The sequence below is a fragment of the Tachyglossus aculeatus genome, chromosome 10, assembly GCF_015852505.1.
Source record: "Tachyglossus aculeatus isolate mTacAcu1 chromosome 10, mTacAcu1.pri, whole genome shotgun sequence".
NCBI lineage: Eukaryota > Metazoa > Chordata > Mammalia > Monotremata > Tachyglossidae > Tachyglossus > Tachyglossus aculeatus.
The window spans coordinates 38846382-38869077 of NC_052075.1; the positions used below are offsets into that span (position 1 = coordinate 38846382).

At 41.7% G+C, this 22696-nt stretch overlaps 2 long non-coding RNA genes across 2 annotated transcripts in view; both read left to right on the forward strand.

Annotated features, from left to right (window-relative positions):
• The window catches only part of LOC119933717, an 84572-nt gene that overhangs the window by 10255 nt on the left and 51621 nt on the right, over positions 1-22696 (forward strand). The window lies entirely within an intron of this gene.
• On the forward strand, positions 9512-15828 carry LOC119933718. Its single transcript, XR_005452604.1, has 2 exons — positions 9512-9640; positions 15533-15828. It is a non-coding gene; the product is annotated as an uncharacterized LOC119933718 (long non-coding RNA).

A 22696-nucleotide genomic window follows, 5' to 3' on the forward strand; every position in this document is an offset into this window, starting at 1 on the left:
ATACAGATATGACTCCTGGTCCATAAGCACACATCTTGCACACACCTCTTAGAACATTGCCCAGCACTTAGAACAGTGCTTGGCACATAGTAAGAGCTTAACAAATACCATCATTATTATTATTTCCACTGGTGAGGACAAGTCCATGGCATTTAACCCCTAATGCCCTAATTGCCATTTTCAACTTCTCACTCTCTTTTGGCTCTTTTTCCTCTACCTTCAAATATACTCAAGCCTTTCTATATTATAAAAGCCATCTATGGGTCACAGTGCACCTTCTGGATATTACCCCCATCTTCCTATTTCCCTTTCTGTCCAAACTTCTGAAACAGGTTGCCCAAGCCCACTGCCTTCACTTCAGCCAGCAAGTCTCTCCTCGATTCTCTCTCTTCAGGTGTTTGTCCCCTTCACTCCACTGAAACAACCTACTCCAAGGTCACCTATGACATCCTCATAGTCAAGGTAATAATAATAATAATAATAATAATAATAATAATAATAATATTTGTAAAGTGCTTACTATGTGCCAAGTACTGTTCTAAGCACTGGGGAAGCTACAGGTTGTCCCACTTGGGGCTCACAGTCTTGGTCCCCATTTTACAGATGACATCACTGAGGGCACAAGGAAGTTAAGTGACTTGCCCAAAGCCACACAGCTGACAAGTGGTGGAGCCAGGATTAGAACCCATGACCTCTGACTCCCAAACCCATGCTCTTTCCACTAAGCCACACTGCCTCTCAAGATCGTTGGGAACTCTAGTTCTCTTTGATTTCTCAGTCACTTTTGTCTCTGTTGATCCCTCCCTGTTGTCTCATCTTGCTTTCACCCACTTGGAGCTCTATTGGTTCTCCTCCTACCTCTAAGACTATTTCTCCTTAATCAATTAATCAATCAATCTGTCAATCATATTTATTGAGTCCTTACTGTGTATTAAGCACTTGGGGAGAGTACAATATAAGAGAGTTGATAGAGACGTTCCCTACCCACAACAAGCTTACAGTCTAGAGGGGGAGACAGATATTATTATATATATATATATAATATCAATATTAATATAATTAATATATTAATTATATAATTAACTTAACTTCTCCATGCCTCAGTTACCTCATCTGTAAAATGGGTATTAGGACTGTGAGCCCCACATGGGACAACCTGATTAACTTGTATCTACCCCAGTGCTTAGAACAGTGCTTTGCACATAGTAAGCACTTAACAAATACCATAATAATAAATACCATATATAATAATTACTGTCTCCCCCTCTAGACTGTAAGCTTGTTGTGGGTTTATATATATATAAAATTGCAGATATGTACATAAGTCCTATGGGGCTGAGGTTAGGGTGAATAAAGTCTATAAACCCAAGTGCAAAGTAATGGAGAAAGGAGTGGGAGAAGAGGAAATGAGGGGTTAGTTGGGAAAGGTCCATTGAAGGAGATGTGGATTCAATAAAATTTTGAAGGTGGGGAGAGCAACTGTTTTTCCAACATGAAGAGGGAGGGTGTTCTATACTACCCAGATCATCTTCCAAAAACATAATTTTTCTCATATCTCTCCCCTCCGCAAAAGCTTCCAGTGGCTGTCCATTTCCCTCTACATCAAGCAAAACCTCCTGACTACTGGCTTCCAGGATCATCACTAGATCTCTCCTTCTTGAGTACATGCTCACACCTCCACAGTTCAACCTCAACACTTCTTCCATCTAAGTTTTCTTACTGCTGCTTGCTCTCACCTCTCTCTCCTCTGGTGTTTGGCCCTCCACCCCACCCGGAAATCCCTCCCCCTTCAAACTTGCAAGACCGCAATCTCCTACTTTCAAAACCTTCTGAAATTCCACCTCCTCTAGGAGACTTTCTCTGCTTAATTTTCCTCTTCCTAGATCTTCACATCTTTCCAACTACCTCTCAGCACTCATAAACTTACAACCACCTAGAAGACTTACGAACATATAAATTTATGTAGTCTTTTAGTCATGCAATTATTTATTTACTCTCCATCTTTCCATTTTCTTTTTCCTAACTGTATATAAGTTTGTGTCTGCCTTCTTTACTAGATGGTCAGATACACAAACTCTATTGTACTGTTAATAAATCAATCAATCAATGGTATTTATTGAGCATTCACTGTGTGCAGAGAACTGTACTAAGTTCTTGGAAGAGTAGAATATAGCAGGGTTGATAGGTACATTCTCTGCCCACAAGGACCTTACAGTCTAGAGGGAGGATTTTGTAGTCTAGTGCTCTGAACACAGTAGGGGCTCCAGAAACATGATTGGTTGATTGATTAATTACTTGATGTTAAACAAGCAGCATTATGGGTGTGGACCTGTATGCAGTGGAACTACAGCTTTGCCTTTCAAACAGAAACCTTGAATCACAAAACACCATACTATTTCAAAAGCTTAATACGTAATATAATAGAAAACCACTGTATGGTAATTTGTTTCTGAGAGAACAATGTGCTTTAACTGTGGAATGATTTGAAAATCTGCCAGTACCTGGTCTCATTCTGGTTTCCTGTTAGAGTTGCAGAATGATACATTATTTTTGTTTTAATGGAACTATTTTGTTTTATCATTCAGCAACATCATACCAAAAGAAGAGTTGATCAGTAAATACTAAGATAGAGGGAAGAGTGCATCTAGAGGCCGATTCAATTGGCTATTTATATGCTTTCTGGGTACTTTTTGCCTTACAAATATTTCTACTCAGCCCTGTCCTGATATGGTGATTGTGTGCAAAAAAATTTACACAAACAAAATAGGACCTTGATTCTCCACCTAATTTTGGGGGTGACAATAGCATAATTCCCAGAATCCACAGGATATTATCACCATCCTTCCTGCTCACAAACCTGCCACCTTGACATTTCCCTTGACTCACCTCTCTCCTTCAACCCACATTTTCAGTCAGTCACTAAATCTTGTCAATTCTATCTCCACAACATTTCCAGAATTCATCCCATCCTCTCCGTCCAAAGTACTACCACATTGGTTCAAGCATTTGTCATATCCCATCTCAACAACTGCATCAACCTCCTCATTGACCATGCTGACTCCAGCCTCTCCCCTCTTCAATCCGTACTTCATTCTGCTGCCTGGATCATTTTTCTAAAAAGTAAATCTGCGTACATCTCCCCATTCCTCAAGCACCTTCAATGATTGCCCAACAATCTCTTCATCAAACAGAAACTCCTCACCTATAGATTCAAGCCACTAAGCTCTTTCCCCTGTACTAATTCTCAGCCCTCTCGCACTTCATCGCACGTGGCACTCTTCACTCCTCTTAACAGCACTGTCTACTCACTGTCCCTTACTCCCGCCTCACCTGATCATCAACCCCTTATCCTCCCTCTTGCCTGGACCTTCCTCCTACAACAGACCAGCACTCTCCCCATCTTCTTTCATTCATTCATTCAATCACATTTATTGAGCACTTACAATGTGCAGGGCACTGTACTAAGTGATTGGGAGAGTTCAAAACAACAATAAATAGACACTTTCCCTGTGCACAATGTGCTTACAGTCTACAGTCTTCAAAGCTGTACCAACTGAAATCATATTCTCCTCCAAGAAGTCTTCCCAGTCCAAACCCTCTTCCTCCACCATATTTTCTCTCCTTGTGCCTCTCCCATGCACTTAGTCTCATCCTCAAGCACTTAGGTACTTCTGCCTCCAGTCCCACAGCACTTATATATCTATCCTTATGCTCAGTTGCTTCCCTTACCTGTGATTTATTTTAATGTCTGTTTCCCCCATTAAATTGTGAGTTCTTTGTGGGCAGGGAAAGTAGGTACTCTATCAACACTTATTTATTCATTCTTCATCTTTCAATTTTCTTTTTCCTAACTGTAAATAATTTTGTGTCTGTCTTTGCTAGATGTTTGTAAACTCCACAGATTCTGTTGTACTCTCAATCAATCAAATGGTCTATTGAGAAACTCTATTGTATTGTACTCTCCCAAGTACAGTGTTATGCATAAAGTAAACCCTTAATAGTCATAATATTTGTTAAGCGCTTACTATGTGCCAAGCACTGTTCTCAAGTGCTGAGGGAGATGCAAGATTATCAGATTGTCCTAGGTGGGGCTCACAGTCATAATCCCCATTTTACAGATAAGCTTAATGAAAGAATGATGAATGAATACCATTGTTTGAGTCCTTCATTGATTGATATGTTAGGAGTATGGCAATTGTAAACATGGCATTAAAATGGTCCAGAATTTTAACTTAAGAAGAGCTTCTATTTCCTTAAGGGAGAGTTAAAAATATTCATCAGTCTCAACAAACCCTACCCAGCCCAGAAAAACTTGTAACCACAGGGAGTCAGCATCAGAAAAGAGGAAATGAGTGGTGTGGTAAAGAATCATTTACTTTAACTGGAGAATTTTGCCAGTCATAATAGCAGCATTGGCTCCACTTAAACTAAAATTGATCCTGCAGTGTATTTTGCTTTTGTTCCAGAGTTTCAGAACCACAAGAAATGAACCAAAAACATTATATCTATTGGGCCAGTTTGACTTGAGGTCAAAAATACCAGTTTAACCACAATCGGGTTATTATGAAAACATTAGGAATCATTGTGGGATGTTGGCTGGTTTACTGATTGTTACAAGTCTCCTCACGCAGAAAGGCATATGGAAGAGTAGACAATCTCTTAAAACATTTGCAAATACTTGGAAATCCCCCCATGTATCAGATTCAGTTGTACTCCTCTTTTGTGGACAAAGGTCACAAGAGAAATCTTTAAGCATGGCATTGTTCTTCTAATTGAACTTTAATTCACCTTCAGACCGATTTTAGAGTAGGTGAAATTAATGATTTTTTTAAAATGGGAAGATTTTAACCTGGATTTTAAAATGTCCATTTTTAGAGAAACCACACAAATTGCTAGGTGCCCTATTTAGAAGAACGCCATGGTACTGGAATGAATTAACAGGACTAAGAAGAAATCCATTCACTAGACAGTGCCCTGCTAAGACCCTTATTAGAGGTTTGGGTCTAGTTTCAGACACCTTACTCTCAATAAGACAGAGAGGAACTGGAGAAGGCTCAGAGAGGAGCAATCAAAATAATTAATGGAATGGGGAAATCAGCCATGTGAAGAAAAAGAGAAGGAAATGGAGCAGTTATGCCCGGGGAAGAGAAGGTTGTGGGGTGGAATTCAAAATCTGTTTTCAAGCCTCTGGAGGGTTTTTAAAAGGAGAACAAGAGGGGTGAGGGAGAAGGAGGAGGAAAAGAAAGAGAAGGACAAAGAGGAAGAAGATGAAGGATGGCCATTTGGTCTTCATGTCTGTCAAGGACTGAGGGAGGCTAAATAATCTAACAGTGATAATGAATACTTTTCTTTATCTTGATTGTAAATGCTAGATTGTAAGGTCCTTGAGGGCAGGGAGTGGGTCTGCCTACTCTGGAAGTTAGCATGGCCTATTGGAAAAAGCACAGGCCTGGAATTCAGAGGAACTGGGTTTTAATCCTGGGTCCACCAGGCGACCTTGATAATTATGGTATTTTTTAAGCACTTACTATGTGCCAAGCACTGTTCTAAGTGCTGGGGTAAATAAAAGGTATTCAGATTTTCCCAAGTGGGACTCACAGTCTTAATCCTCATTTTATAGATGAGGTAAGTGAGGCACAGAGAAGTTAAGTGGCTCGCCCAAGGTCACACAGAAGACGAGTGGTGGAGCCGGGATTAGAACCCACATCCTCTTGAGCAGCATGGCCTAGTGGATAAAGCATGGGCCTGCGAGTCAGAAGGACCTGAGTTCTAATTCCAACCTCAATTCCCTCATCTGTAAAATGAGGATTAAAACTGTGAGCCCCAACTGGGACATGAACTGGGTCCAACCTGATTAGCTTGTATCTATACTGGCACCTCAGTACAGCACCCGGCGCATAGTAAGCACTTAACAAATGCCATACCAAAAAAAGTCACTTAATGTGTCTCTGCCTCCCTGTTCTCCTTCCTACAGAATGTGAGCCCCACATGGGACCCGTATCGTGTATCTCCCAAAGCTTAGTAGAGTGCCTGAAACATAGTAAATATTGAACAACTGCTATTATCATTATTATTATTGTTATTTATATTGTATTATCCAAAGCATTAATACAGTGTTCTGCAAAGAGTAGATGCTCAATAAAAACTGACTGATTGATTGAGAGATCTTAGTTGGATAAAAGAAATAATTTTTTTTATTTCAGGATGATAAAACTCTGTAATAGGCTACAGAAAATATTTGGAATCTCCCACCCTAGAGACCTTTAATGAAAGGCAGAATCCCCGCCCAACACCATCATCTTCTGTCCTGAACATGTCTGGAGGCAGGGGGCTGGACTCGATGATCTCCCTGGAGTTCCTTCCTTCTCTGGGCTGCTAAAATCCTATGAGCAGGGTGGAACATATGCCTACATTATCATCCATCTTAAAAGAAAGAATCTGCCCTTCAAACTGTCATATCACTCTGTTATATTTCAATCTCCAATGTGGGTTACAGAAGGAATTTCCATTTCTGGGTCTCCTTTTCTTTGAAAGATTGATGCTTGAATTATCCAGATGCCCATATTTATAATCAACATCATTAATTCACAATAGGTTCTCTTGAGATACGTATATGAAACCAAGGGTTTTGGTGATCTAAATTCAAGCACAGATGGATTCTGCACAAAACCTCATCCCACAAGTGATTTATTTTTGAGCAATCCAATTACTGACAGCCTGGTGACACATTCCAATTTCCAGTTTTCCTCATGTTTGTTCATTTCTGCCACAGTCATTTGTACTGATATTCGGCATATGTGAAATAGTAGCTTCTGTTAAAGTAATCATAACTTTAAATCAACTAAGACACATATTAGGTTTCTAAATATTTTACATATAAAATAGAGAGACCGAATGTCAGGGATGCAGAAGTAGGCGACAGGGAGAAGCAGTGTGGTCTAGTGGAAAATGCAAGGACCTGGAAATCAGAGGACCTGGTTTCTAATTCTTCCTCTGCCACTTGTCTGCTGTGTGGCCTTGGTCAAGTCATTTAACTTCTCTGTCTCAGTTTCCTTATCTGTAAAATAGGGATTCAATACCTGATCTCCATCCTACGTAAAATGTGAGACCCATAAGATATGTCCTTATGTCAGGGGTCTGACCAGACTGTCCTGTGTCTACTACAGGGCTTGACGCATAGTAAGCACTGAATGAGTACCACAATAATATGTTGAAATTGAATTTTGTTTTGAATGCTGATTCTGCCATTATTTATTCAATCATATTTATTGAGTTCTTACTGTGTGCAGAGCACTGTACTAAGTGCTTGGGAAGTACAAGTCGGCAACATATAGAGATGGTCCCTACCCAACATCTTGAAAAAGTGGGTGGGATTAACGGAACTAAGACAAATTTGTAGTAATAATTGTAGCATTTGGTAAAGCACTTACTATATGCCAAGCACTGGGGGTGATACAATATAGAGAGATATGACACAGTCCCTGTCCCATACAAGGTTCACAGTCTAATGGGGAGGAAAAACATGTATTCAATCCCCATTTTTATAGATAAGAAAACTTAGGCATGGAGAAGTTAAATGACTTGCTCAAAGTCATACAGCAGGGCAGTGTCAAGATGGGGATTAGAACCCAGGTCTCCTGACTTCCATTAGGCCATGCAGCTGCTAGGGAAGAAAGTGAACCTATAGGACCTGCAAATGATATTGTGCTGATATCCTCCCCAACTTAGAGTATGGGGCTCTTGAGAGACAGGGACTGTATTTGAAGTAATTTTTTTTTGTAATGATATTTGTTAAATGCTTATTGTGTGTCTAATGCTGTTCTAAGCACTGGAGCAGATACAAGTGAATTAGGTCGGACACAGTCCCTAACCCACATGGGGCCCACAGTCTAAGTAGGAGGGCGAACAGGCGAACTGAGGCACATGGAAGTTAAGTGACTTGTCCAAGGCCACACAGCAAGCGAGTGGCAGAGCCGGGATTAGAACCCCGCTCCTCTGACACCCAGGCCCGTGGTCTTTCCACTAGACCATGCTACTGCTCCTCTAGTTGCATTCATTCATTCCTTCATTCATTTTTATTTATTGAGTACTTACTGTGTGCAAAACACTCTACTAAGTGCTTTGGAGAGTACAATACCACAACAAAAAGACACATTCCCTGCCCACATCTACCCCAGCATTTATCAAGGATCTCCTCATGTAATCAATCAATCATATTTGCTGAATGCTAACTGTGTGCAGAGCACTGTACTAACCTCTTGAGAGTACATGATAACAGAGTTCATAGACATGTTCCTTACCCATAAGGGGCTCACAGCCTAGATGGGGAGACAGACATTAAAATCAATTTTGGATATGTACATATATTCATAAGTACATGTAGGAAGCACTTAATCGTATTTTCTGAGTGCTTACTTTGTGCAGATCCCTATACTAAGCTCTTGGGAGAGTACAATATTACAAGACTTGGAAGACACATTCCCTGCCTACAAAAGCTTCAAGTCTAGACGGTTTTGGATGGTCCCTGACAGCCCGCGACCTGTCAGGCCAACACTGTTTGTGCCTCCCTCCCACCAGACCAAGAAGTTGATGCCACAGCAGTCCCATTTCCAGTTAGGGGAGGAGCCCTCTACCCCTTCCTCATGGCCACCCAAAGGCACTGGCAGCCCCCCGTGGGTAAAGCTCAGGCATAATCAATCCATCAGTCAGTCAGACAGCAGGACCATCTCAGGCTCAGATGACACTCCATGACTAACAAAGGATACCCATAAAACCGTGAGGGCCCCATCATGGCTGATTCAACAGCTCTTCTTTCCCTTGACCTTCTCCGCTGTGCCTTCCCATCAACCCAGGTAGAAAAACAGCCCCAGAAATGCAGAGGGAATCAAGGCCCAAGGCTGCACTTTTGGTTAACCTTGCTCTAGACTTCAACTGCTCAGGGTCTCTCACAGCTCCGCTCGGTCCTCCTCTAAAACCTCCAACCTCCAACCTTAGGCACTAAGAGATTTACGGAGAGTCAGTCGGTCAGTCATATTTATCGAGTGCTTACTGTGTGCAGAGCACTGTACTAAGCGCTTGCGAGAGTACAACACAACACTGTAAAGAGACACATTCTCTAGTCTCACAGACTAGAGGGTGAGCTGACAGGAAGGAAGGCTTACAGGAAGGAAGGTCAAAGTTTTAGGAGGATGCTTTTATTCCTCCAAGATGCTAGAGGATCATGCATTATATGGCAGCAGAAAGTGACAGCTGCAGTCTTAGTTTCCGAAAGGATGCCCCTGCATTCAACGACTATCCAGCCAGGGATTCAGTCGTGGAAGGAAAGATCCAGTCCCAAGGTGCAGGATACAATGATATCAGCCCCACCTCGTGGTCCGAAAAGAACTGCACAAAAGGGCCATTTGGTTGGGAGGAAAATCAAACGGGAAAATGAGTGGGAAGGAAATTGCTGCCGTGTTTCCTCAGCTCCGAACAACCTTGAACGAACGACGGTTTTCACTTCTAGAAGTTTCCCGTGTCCTGAAGCAGTCTTCGGAAGTGCTTTAGGGATCGTCTGGGGACACGAGAGGAGCTGGGACGAAGCAGGTTGTGAAAGAGGAAAGAAGAGAATGGGGGACACAGGGGTCAAGGTCCAGTTGAGGTAAAGACTCAGATGGCTTGCTTCTGACTACAATCTATTTTCAGCCAAAAGTTTGGGTTTTCTGAGAAAAGGTGATTCATTCTGGCCTCCAGCATCTGTGTTTAAAAGAGAGAACTCGCTGTGGGGTAGAAAGCCTCACACAGCCTATCAAATAGCAGTTTCCAAACAGCGGTCTCATTGTGGCTATTTGGATAGATTTTTATTTTAAAATATTTCCTATTAAAATGATGGGATGTGGCACTAGATGTATTACCCAACCGCGACTTTTCTTTAAGAGGTGGAATAGGGCCCTTTTGAAACACTGTGGCCTAGAAGAAAGAGCACAGGCCTGGGAGTCAGAAGACCTGGGTTCTAATCCTAACTCTTCCACTTGTCTCCTATAGGACCTTGGACAAGTCACCTACTTCTCTGTGCCTCTGTTTCCTTATCTGAAAAACAGGGCATCAATGCATGTCCTCCCTCCTACTTAGTCTGTGAGCCCCATGCAGGATAGGGACTATGCCTGAGGTGATTATCTTGTAGCTACCCCAGTGCTTATTACAGTGCTTGGCCCATACTAAGCACTTAACAAATACCATTATCCATTTATTCGTTCATTCATTCAATTCAGTCATTCAATTGTATTCATTGAGTGCTTACTTTGTGCAAAGCACTGTACTAAGTGCTTGGGAGAATACAGTATAACAACAAACAGACACATTCCCTGCCCGCAAGGAGCACATGGTCTAATTATTATTATAATTATTACTATGAGGAACATGTTCTGGGAAATTTTAGTGGGAATTGAGGGGGTGGGGGCTCCCAGAAGCAGGAGCTTCAAAATCAGGAGAGCATGCAAGTACGAATGGGCTGAGGATTAGCCAATTACTCCAAAATTGAGAAAAACCATCTTCCCGCTTATCCACAGACTGAAGCATACAGTGTTCACCTATACCCTTTCTCCCTGCTGTACCTACTTAGAGGTATGCACATCTGACAGCACAAGACCAACAGGACACTCTTCAGAGGACATGAGGCCATAGCACTCCATTCAAGTGTCTTCTTTTGGGAGCCGCTTGTACTAATGTACATGACGGACCTTTCATCCCTAGAGCTACTGGAGAGGGCAGTCACCCAGCCATTGTTAAAGGGGCCCAGTCCATCTGTTTGCCCATCTACCCAACAGGCTGCTTCAGACTCACACTTGTTTTTCCAGGCTAGCTGCAGCTGCAGGAGGCTCAGCTAATGAGCTCAAGGCATGATTCATGCAGCCACATTGTGATAATAAGGTAATATTCTGGGGTGATGGAACTCTGCATAGAAAAGAAAATTGCAGGACAGGGATGCTTCGCAAGAAGAATGGCTAGAGAATTGGAAAACATTTCCTCTTTGTAAAATTATTCACCCTCGTGATTATCGCTAGCAGCAGCAGTATTTATTGAATTTCTCTGGGTACGTGGGAGGGTGCAAAGAAATAGACTGTTCCTGCTCTTGAGGAAACAATCCAATGGAGCAGACACAGATCAGATTATGTACAATGGGAAGAAGAGAGAATAGATAAATACACCTGGTAATAACAAGAGTGAACCAAAATGGGAACAAATGAATAAGTGAAATAATAATAATAACAATAATAATATTTGTTAAGTGCAAACTGTGTGCCAAGCACTGTGTTAAGTGCTGGGGTAAATGTAAGAGAATTTGGGCACTGTGTTAAGCTAAGCACTGGGGTAAGTGTAAGAGAATTTGGTTGGGCACAGACCCTTTCCCACCTGGGCTCACAGTTTAAGTAAGAGGGAGAATAGGTATTTAATCTCCATTTTATAGATATGAAAACTGAGGCATGGAGAAATTAAGTAATATCCCCTACCCCACAGGCAAGTGTCAGATCTGGAATGAGAACAGAGGTCTTCTGACTCACAGACCAGTGCTCCTGCTTCCATTAGGCCACAATATTCTGGGCGGGGGCTATTTTAGCCTATTGCTAAAAGTGTTTCCATCTCATCAGGTGACACAAGTCCTGTGTCAAGTCACTAATCAGTATGAAATAGACTGTAAACTCATCTTCTAGACTGTAAGCTTGTCCTCTAAACTGTAAGTTCATTATGGCCAGGAAATGTGTCTGTTTACAGTTATATTGTACTCTCCCAAGCACTTAGTACAGTGCTCTGCATATAGCACTCAGTAAACAAGATTGAATGAATGAATGAATGAATAAAACACAACGATATACATATAAGTGGTGAGGGTGATTAGAAGGAAGACTTGATCAGGGAGGTGGTATAATTTAGTCCCTCAGGGAAATCTACGATAGCTGCTTCCTGGATCCAGAAACTCTGATGTGGGACTGCAAATGTTCCCTGTAACTACTCCAGCACCTCAGGATGGTTTGTGAAACGAAAGCTGCCAACTTTTCAGTGCCAAGCTTTCACCTTCAAGAGGTAAGCTTGTAATAAGGTTTTGACAGAGGGGTTTATCATTGCCCTGGCCTTTTATGATTTTGTTTTTGTATTGATTCATATTTCCTTGTGTCTCTCAACAACTCCCTCCTGCCCCAACCCTAAGACTGTGAAGCCCATGGAAGCTAATTCTCATTCATGTTTCCCCCCCGCCAAGCCTCAGTAACTAGGTGCTTAATAAATACTATTGGATGAGTGAATGAATGTGGGGTTTGGCATATTTGAGGGAAGAGGGAGTTCCATGTTGGGGAACAGCATGGACGGTGGGTCAATGAGAAGACTATTGAGTGGGAGGTTTAGGTAAGAGTTTACCTTGGGAAGAGCATTGAGTGAGAACTGGAATATATGCAAAGATTGCCACCTGGGGTGTAGCAGAAGAAGACAGTGGAAGGGATCTATGGAGGTTTTTCTATTGCATCACTTTTTTTTTTTAATCTATAGGACGGGTGAGGGGAAAGTGAACCAATTTTCCATGAGTCTTACTGGTTTCCAGTCTCTCTGCCTTTGACCAAACTTATGCACATTCTGAACCTGTCTTTTCCTTAATAGTTTCATTTTGGTTACCTGAGCCAGGGATGGTTGGATTGTTGTCTGTGTAGTTCATGACTTCCGATTGGCCCAAGAATCAGTCTGATTGACAGCTGTTGCCTGGAAGATTTGAAAGCTTTGTTCTTCCCCCTTACTTTATTACCATTCTGCCTATACCCTAGACCCCTCCCCAGAGAAGTGTGGCCTAATGGAAAGAGCACAGGCCTGGGAGTCCAAGGAATTGGGATGTAATCCCAGCTCTGCCACGTATTTGCTGTGTGACATTGGGTCAATTACTTAACTTCTCTGAGCCTCCGTTAGCTCATCTGTAAAATGGGAACTAAGACTGTGAGACGCAAGAGGGAAAGGGATTGTGTCCAACCTGATTGTCTTGAATCTACTCCAGTGGTTATTAAGGTTCCTGGCAGATAGTAACTGCTTAACAAATACCGTGAAAAAAAAAGCTTCCTGAGGCAAAATCAGGGAAAGAGTGCAGGATTGAGGACTCTGTCAATCAAACATTCAGACTGACACCAGAGTTCATGAGGCAGGTATGGAGACAGGCCTGATTCTGGTCAAATGCGATTTCAGAATTACTCATTTTGACTGCAAAGAATAATTAGTGTGGTATTTAACATTAGCCATATTCCATGCAGATTTGGACCAAAAAAGGAGCATTCCTATAATAAAAATAGTTTAGCAAAAAACACCTTTCTCCATGCAGGCCTGACCACTGGGAAACTTTAGACAAATAATTTAATCTCTTTCTGTTTTAGTTCCTTATCTCTAAAATGTCTTTCTGAGAACAGACAACAGCAACACCTTCTAATAATAATTGGTGGCATTTGTTCAGCACTTTCTATGTGTACATGTACTAATCTCTGTGGGGAGTGCAAGAGAATCTGGTTGGTTACAGTCCCTAACCCTCATGGGACTCATGGTACAAGGGGAATGGGTAACAAGTTGTTTAATCCCTATTCTATAAATGAGGAAACTGAGGAACAGAGAAGCTAAGTGACTATTCCAAGGTCCCACAGCATGCAAGCAGTATGGTCTAGTGGAAAGAGCATGGACCTGGGAGTGAGGACCCGGATTCTAATCCCTCCTCTGCCACTAGTCTGCTGTATGACCTTGGGCAAATCACTTACCTTTTCTATGCCTCAGTTACCTCACCTGGAAAATGAGGATTAAATCCTACTCCCTCCTACTTAGACTATGAGCCCCATGCGGGACAGGAACTGTGTCCATCCTATTATCTTGTATCTACCCCAGTGCTCAGTTCAGAGCTTGGCACACAGTAAGTGCTTAATAAGTACAAAAAAATGGCCAACCCAGGTCGTGTATCATGCTTTTTGCACTGTGTCACCCAGTTGCTTGTGTGGTGGAATTACAGGGATTGTGTTCATTCATGCAAGGCTAGAGGTGATGAGGCGAGATGAAGCATCACTTCCCTGGAACCACCCTGGCTGTAGCAGTGCTTGTCCCTTGTCTTCTGAGGTTACCCATAGTGTCCCACTGGGACCAAAATGGAGAGAAGACAGATGGGCTGAGGAAGGAGAGACATCAGGAACGGATACACAAAAAGAAAACGGTGCCTTGAATTCTGAGTACCAGATTCTTATGTGGAGTCAGTCAATCAGTAACATTTATTGAATGATTACTCTGGGCAGAACATTGGACTAAGTGCTTGGGAAATTATAATAAAGTAGACATGACCCCTCCCTCAAGGAGTTTACAATCACCCCTATATTCCCCCAATCTGAAACTCTGGTGGTGTAACGTTAAAGGTGGTTAGGGAAATAGGATTGGGAGAGAGAGACAGCTCCCACAGCACTTATGCACGTATATGTGATTTTATTCATTTATATTAATGTCTGTTTCCCCCTCTAGACTGTAAGCTCATTGTGGGCAGGGAATGTGTCTGCTAAATTGTTATATTGTACTCTCCCAAGTGCTTAGTACAATGCTCTGCACACAGTAAGTGCTCAATAAATACAACTGACTGACAATGATTGATTGATTGATTGATTGGTCAATATGAAATCAACTGTCATCAGAGCTCAGTTCTCTGTTTAGTTACCCACAGTCCCCTACCAGATCTATCCCCGGGGTCTTAAACCCCTCTCTTAGGGTTAATCTTCTCATCAAATATATATTTCTTCTCCTTTGACTTGGATCTGTGACCTCTGGATATTTTATATTCACCCCAACCGCACATCACATATGTACATATCTTTAAATTATGTCCCCCTTAAAGTCCCCTTCTAAACTGTAAGCTCATTATGGGCAGGGAATGTGTCCACTAATTTTGTTGCCTTGTACTCTCCCAAGTGCTTAGTACAGTGCTCTGCACATAGAAAGCACTCAATAAATACCACTGATTGGATGATTAATTCTCATTCCCTTTACCCTCATCCTCTGGAGTTAACAGTTGCAAGAACAGCCAAAGAATAGCAAAGCCACAGCTCAATCCCAACCCTGAATGAGGAGCAGAGGTCCCAGCTGGGCTCATCTGGAGAGAAAACCCAGGCCAATTTTCACATTTTTACACCACTTACTTTTTTTTTCCGTAGGCTGAATAGGTTGTGCCCCTGTACCAAGGCTTGAATCACCAAGCTTAAAGCTGGCTGAGTAGAGGTGGACAAGGGCATTTCTGAAGTGATTTCTCCATGGCTCTCTTTGCTGACTGAATATTCTGAAACAATACTCCCCCAGCAGCCAAAATAGTGAAGGCCCCAATTACAGCTACACAAGCACAAAGAGCTTTGTTCCCAAAGATGAACTTTGGACAACTCAGAGGTCTCCATTCTGTTTCCCTTTTGGGTGATATCTGGGCTGGATAGGCCATTTGGGTTCCTTCCAAGCTTCCATGTCTGTGTGGGAGTTGAAGAGTAATTTTCCTTCCCACATGCATGTTTGTTTTTAGCTTAATAGGTTTGCATACTGAGATGCCATGGTGATGAAGGGAAAGGCCAATCCTGAAGTATTTCCAGCTCAACTGAAATCAGGAAACACAGAATAACCCAGAAAGAAAGCCTGCTGAAGAGACATGCCTCGACCGGAGGGATTTGGATAAGCACTTGAAATTTTTTGCCTGCCACAGAAGTTTGGACTCTCCTACCTGTCTCACCTTGTTCCTTGTGGTGTGAACTCTCTACCCTTTCCAAACCAAAAAAGCCTCAAGGCAGCCTGGCTGTTTGTCAAATAAATCCCTCTCTTGAATTGGGAATGTTTCCTGAAGGAAGTGTGTACAGAAGGAATCTCCCAAACACCACCTTACACCAAGAGGTGGCAAACTTTGAGTGAGGAGGAAAGAAACTTTCTCAGTAGCTTGGAAAAGGAATCATGATTCTGGTAACTGACCACACTAAGAATGCCCAGCTCTTTGGCCTCTAGTTGCTCATATGATGCCCCCATACAGGCAAACAAATACTCCTGCAGGATAGTCAGTAGATCGTACTTTTTTTACACTTACTGTGTGCATAACACTGTACTAAGACCTAGGGAGAGTATATTATAATAATAAACAGATAAATTCCCTGTCCACAATGAGCTTACAGTCTAGGGGGGAAACAGACATTAAGTAATTGGAGTAGCGTTTCCCAGAGTGATTTCATTCAATCGTATTTATTGAGCACTTACTTTGTGCAGAGCACTTGTTGTGACTCTAACACTGGGAAAACATTGATTCAGTTTCCTCTGAGTTTCTTGCCAGACCCAAATAACTTGGGGCCCAAATACCTTTCACTGTTGGTTAGTTAAACAGAAGTAGCAACTGACTGGATCATAGCTATAGAAACAGTTTTCGTTTAAGCTATTTGTGACTACAAGGCCAACGTATTAGATAAGGTTCACTGGAATTGATAGCTCTCAAAAAAGTCATCTCTTTACCACTAGTGTCTTACAGATAAACAGAGGGAGTTATTGTGTGTGTGTGTGACACAGAGAGACAGAGTGTGTGTGTGTGTGTGTGTGAGAGAGAGAGAGAGAGAGAGAGAGAGAGAGCGATGGAGGGAGAGTGTGGGTCTTGGGTAATTGATATTCCACAGGCCACCCTCTGTAGTAGTAGTAGTAGTAGTAGTAGTAGTAGTAGTAGTAGTAGTAGTAGTAGCAGGTGCTTATTAGAGGCAAAACACTGTCCTAAACACTGAGAAAGAAATACATGGATGAAAAATGCATGATCCCTAAATACTAGGGAGCTCACATTCAGTGTGGGAGGGGGAGAGGGTTGGCAACGGATAAAGGAAGGAGAAGAAAACAAACTATCAATCAATAAATCAATAGTATTCAATCAGTCAGTCAATTGTATTTGTTGAGGACTTACTTTTTGCAGAGCACTGTAGTAAGGGCTTGGGAGAGTACAATATAACAATGAACAGACACATTCTCTGCCATAATGTTATTGAGCATTTACTGTGTACAGAACACTGTACTAAGCAATTGGGGGAGTATACAGCAGAGTTGATAGACACATTTCCCGCCCATAAGGAGCTACAGAAGAGCAAGATGATGACAAACATAGAATGAGCAGTAGGATTTCAGGCTTCTCACAGCTCAGACCAACCCTTCCATGAAGTCATAGCTGAAGTTCTGGTGATGCCTTTCTCATTGCTCTAAGAGTTGAGAAAGACTCACAGCACCACCCATCAGATCCTTCCTTTGATCCATTTGCATGCATCTAATGTTCATTTCTTTAAAGGTCTCAACCAAAGGTTCAGACATTAATCAGAGTATATTAACAAATGAAGCAAGTTCAATTCTCCCAAGGCCTCCCAGGAGGTAAACTAGGCAAAGAGCTTAAATAACTTCAATCCACCAGGTACTGCAGCCCTGTATGCAGAGCAGAACCAGTAATGTTGGAACCTGTCACAGGTCATAAGAAGGAATTACTGGGTTTCCTTCAGGGTCTACAGGGAATGACTGCAGGATTGGAAGAAACAAGTTCATTTGGACCAATACTCCATTCTGCAGTGGAAAATCACATATGTACATATCTTTAATTATGTATTATAAATTTTATAACTTGTACTATCAATCAATTAATGGTATTTATTGAGTGTTTACTATAATAATTATGGTATTTGTTATCTGCTAACTATGTGCTGAGCACTGTTCTAAGTACTGGATTTGCAGAGTACTGTACTAAACATTTCCCTGTCCACAATAAGCTTATAAGTTAATGTATTTATACTAATGTCTGTTTCCTCTTCTACACTGTAACCTTGTTGTGTGCAGGGAACATGTCTGCCAACTCTGCACATAGTAAACACTCAATAAATACCACTGAATGAATGAATGAATCTTTCATGGATGTAGACAGAGAATGTCTTCAGGTTCACATTTGGGTGTAATATTAATTATAATGTTATTTTTATTAAGCAATCTCTATGTCCAACACTGTACTAAGCACTGGAATATATAATAATAACTGTGGTATTTGTCAATTGAATATTTAGATGCCAAGCACTGTAGTAAACACTATGGTGGATACAATATAGTTTGGGCACCATTCGTGTATCACACGGGGCCCACAGTCTAAAACAGAGGGAGCAAAGGTATCTTACTCCCTTTTTAACCAATGAGAACACTTTTTTACAGATAAGGAAACTTGGGCACAAAGAAATTAAGTGACTTGCCCAAGGTCACACAGCAGGCAAGCTTAGGAGCCAAGATTAGAACCTACATCTCCTGACTTCCCTGTCCATACTCTTGCGGATTCATGGCCTTGCTCTTTCAGCATGATTCTGCACTTAAGCTCAGAGGTGACTGGATTCGCACTCACACAAGGAAAAATGGGTTGGAGAAACAGTGGACATGATCCTTGACCATGGGAACTTACTGCATAAGGACATCCAATCGGATTTCATAAATGTAAATTTCCAAGCTTGAATACAAAGGACAGGAGAAAGCATGTTATGTGGTTGAAATGTCTGGTTAGACACTGGGATGCCACCATCTCTATATTCTGAAGTATGTAAGACACTATGATCATCAACTCAAATGGATTTTCTCTCCAGTCGAGATAAGATTCTGGGTTTTCAGCAAGGCAGGGTCAGTGGGCCGTCATAATTTGGTAAAGGCGATTTGGAATGTAAACACATGAAGTCAATTCATTATTTCTTTGGAATAAAGAGTCTGCTCTACAAAATAGCTAATGGAAAAGAAAGTGGGAAATAATGATGGAATTAAGGAAATGGCATTTTTAATTTGTATTCATTTGAAACAGTAATGGATCTGTGAAACAGGAGAAGATTGTTAGTTTACTTCTGCAGGGGATGTCTGATTATCCAGAAAATGCTCTCTCTCCCTGTTTTCTCTTTCTCTCATTCCCTGTCCATCCCTCTGCCTCTCCCTCTCTCTGTTTCAGTCCACTTGTCTATCTGTCTCTCTTTCTCTCTCTGCTTCAGACCATCTGTCTCCCTCTCTCTCCTTCTCTCCCTATTTTGGTCTATCTGCCTGTCTCGTTCTAACTCAATCACTCTGTTTTGGTCCATCTGCCTGTCTCTCTCTGTCTCTCCCTTTCTCTAATTCCCTCTGTCTCTGTTTCAGTTCATGTGTCAGTCTATCTCTCTCTTCCACTCTATATAAGACCATCTGTCTTCTTTCTTTCTCTTTCCCTCTCTCTCTCATGTGGTCCATCTTTGTCTATGTTTCTCCCTCTCCATTCTGGTTCAACTGTCTGACTAACTCTCACTCCTCCTCCTCCTCTCTCTCTCTCTCTCTCTCTCTCTCTCTCTCTCTTTCTATCTGCTGTCCTCAAGGTTTGAAAAAAATGCTACTGGAAGTGAAGTTTGGTGTGTTTGATGTGTCTGTGAGTGGTTCAATGTGTAACTGACAATTCATTCCATGTCATATGTACGTAAAGATTTCCCCCCCAGTGATTGTTTGCAATTGTTAATTTGCAATTTCAGAGCTTATAAAAGGGCAGTGCAGTTCCCTCAGCCACGACCCACACCATGCACACATAAAGACTACCAATCAATCAATCAATCCATCAATCCATGATATTTATGGAGTGTTAACTGTGTGCAGTACAGTGCTCTGCGCATAGTAAGTGCTCAATAAATACGATTGATGATGATTGATGCAGAGCACTGTACTGAACACTTGGGAAGGCAGTGTGGCCTATTGGAAAGAGGACTGACCTGGGAATCAGAGGACCTAGGTTCTAATCCCAGTTTCTCTAATTGTCTGCTTTGTGACTTTGAACAAGTTACTTCACTTCACTGTGCCTCAGTTACCTCATCTCTAGAATGGGGATTAAGACTGTGTGCCCTATGAAGACAGGAACTATGTCCAACCCGATTACCTTATGTCTACCCCAACTCTCAGTACAGTGCCTGGCACATAGTAAGCACTTAACCAATACCATTATATTAAAAAAAAGTAAATACAATATAACAGAGTTGGTAGATGAGAGCCACAATTATTTTACAGTCTACAGAAGGAGACAGACATTAAAGCAGATGAGGGATAGGGGAAATAGAAGAATATAAGAATATATATATATTCTTATATAGAGAGAGAAGCAGTGTGGTTTAGTGGCAAGAGCATGGACTTGGGAGTCAGAGGTCGTGGGTTCAAAACACCCACCACTTGTCTGCTGTGTGACCTTGGGAAAGTTACTTAACTTCTCTGGGCCTCAGTTATATCATCTGGAAAATGGGGATTAAGACTGTGAGCCCCATGTGGAACAACCTGATTACCTTGTAACGACCCTAGAGCTTAGAAGAGTGCTTGGCACATAGTAAGCACTTAACAAATACCATCATTATTATTATACATATATATATATATATACATGGTACTTATATATACGCACACACACATATATATGCATATATACATACATACATACATATATATATATATATATATATATATATACACATATGTAAGTACCATCCCCATGGGGGTGGAGTGAGTATCAAAGTACTAAAGGGGTACACAGCCAAGTGCATAATCAACTTAGAGGGCAGATAGGGGAAATAAAGGGCTTAATCTCAGACAGCCTCTTGGAGGAGGTGTGATTTTTCAAAGAGTTTTGAAAGTGGGGATAGTGGTGGACTGTCAGAGATGAAAGGGAAGGGAGTTCCAGGCCCAAAGGAGAATTTAGGAAAGGGATTATTGCTACTACTACTACTGCTGCTGCTAATAATAATAATAATAATAATGGTATTTGTTAAGTTCTTACTATGTGTGAAGCACTGTTCTAAGCACAGGAGTAGATACAGGGTAATCAGGTTGTCCCATCACAAAACAGGGTGTTCTGTTTTCTAGACAGTAAGCTCATTATGGGCAGGGAATGTGTCTGTTATATTGTTATACTGTACATTCCCCGGGGCTTAGTACTGTGCTTTGCACAGAGTAAGGGCTCAGGAAATACTACTAACTGTCTGGCCATTCTCCACCCAGAGGTTGAGCATCCTGTGCCATTCTCCCCAAAGTCCCCACCTAGTCAGCTGTTTAGATGAGCAAACAGGAGCTTCACTACCAGGAGACAGACTCTCTGACCTGAAGAGTTATTGTTCTGGAAAAACAAAAATTTATCTCCTGGTTTCAAATGAGATGTTTACAGGAACCAATTTCAGCCGCTGATCAGTGGCACGGGGATGGCTAGCTCCATCTTCACTTGCATCTTCACTAGGTGCAAGACAGGGATCAATTTGTATAATAGGCATTTGACTGGATTATGGCCGTGCCCCTATCTGATCTGCCTCCGTCTAGTTGATGGGGTCGATTTACCAAGAAGCAAAGTGCCCTTGTGGACAGAACCTGGGCCTCAGAGTCAGAAGGACCTAGGTTCTAATTCTGGCTCCGCCAGTTGTCTGCTATGTGACCCTGGGGAAGTCACGTAATTTCTCTGTGTTTTAGTTACCTCATCTGTAAAATGTGGATTATCACTGTGAGCCCCATGCGGGACACAGACCATGTCCAACCTGATTAGCTTGAATCTACCCAAACAATTAGTACAGTGCTTGGCATATAGTAAACACTTAAATACCATAAAATCATAACAATTATAATAGAAAAAGTTACTGAACTTCCTCCCCTAAGATTGATACTTGCCAGTCCTATGATGCAATCTGACATGGGTAATATGATGATGGTGAAGATGATGACAATGATGATGGTATTTACTAAGTGCTTACTATGTGCAAAGCACTGTTCTAAGCATTGGGGGGATACAAGGTGATCAGGTTGTTCTACATGGGGCTCACAGTCTCAATCCCCATTTTACAGATGAGGTAATTGAGGCACAGAGAAGTTAAGTGACTTGCCCAAAGTCATACAGCTGACAAGTGGCAGAGCCAGGATTAGAACCCATAACCTCTGACTCCCAAACCCGTGCTCTTTCCACTGAGCCACGCTTCTTCTCATACACCAGCCTACCACCTTCACCCTGGTCTGTACCCCACACAAAATGTGCTACACCTTCATGGATTAACTAATCTTCACTGCCTCGCCCCTTACTCATTTCAATAAGGGACTGTACAGAAGATGCTTCTGCTGACTCTTGATCCAGCCTGTCATACAGAGACTTCCTGGCATTTCAATCTCATGAAGCTCATTTCTGCTTCCAACTTCTGATTATCTGCAATTCTGTTACAGGTCATGGACCCTCAGCTTTCTCACTTGATCCATACTTTAAAATTCTAGTTTAAGGCTGGTGCCTTAAGTATCAAGGCTAAGGATGAATTCCATCTTTGAGAGGAGCAATTAAGCTGGAATTTTTTGAGATTCATTTAGCACTACCTAAAAGATGTCTGTCATATGCTTCCTTCATAGTTTATATATAGATGAGTCTTAAATATGTTCTAGTTTAATCACTCATTCTGTAATTTACCCAATAAAGGAAACAGCCTATATGTAGTAAGACACTCAATGGTGTCAGTGGAAACTGATTTTTCCAGCCAATTTTTTTTTCTGTGAAATCCCTCAAGAGCAGAAAGTCAGAATTTTCTTTCCAGACACTTGGGATCAATGCCACAACAGAGGCCAACTTTTTTCATTATGAATAAGAAGAGGGCAGGGATTTGAGGTAGGAAGGGCTGGGAAGGGACATATTTCAAAGAGCTGAGAAACCAGA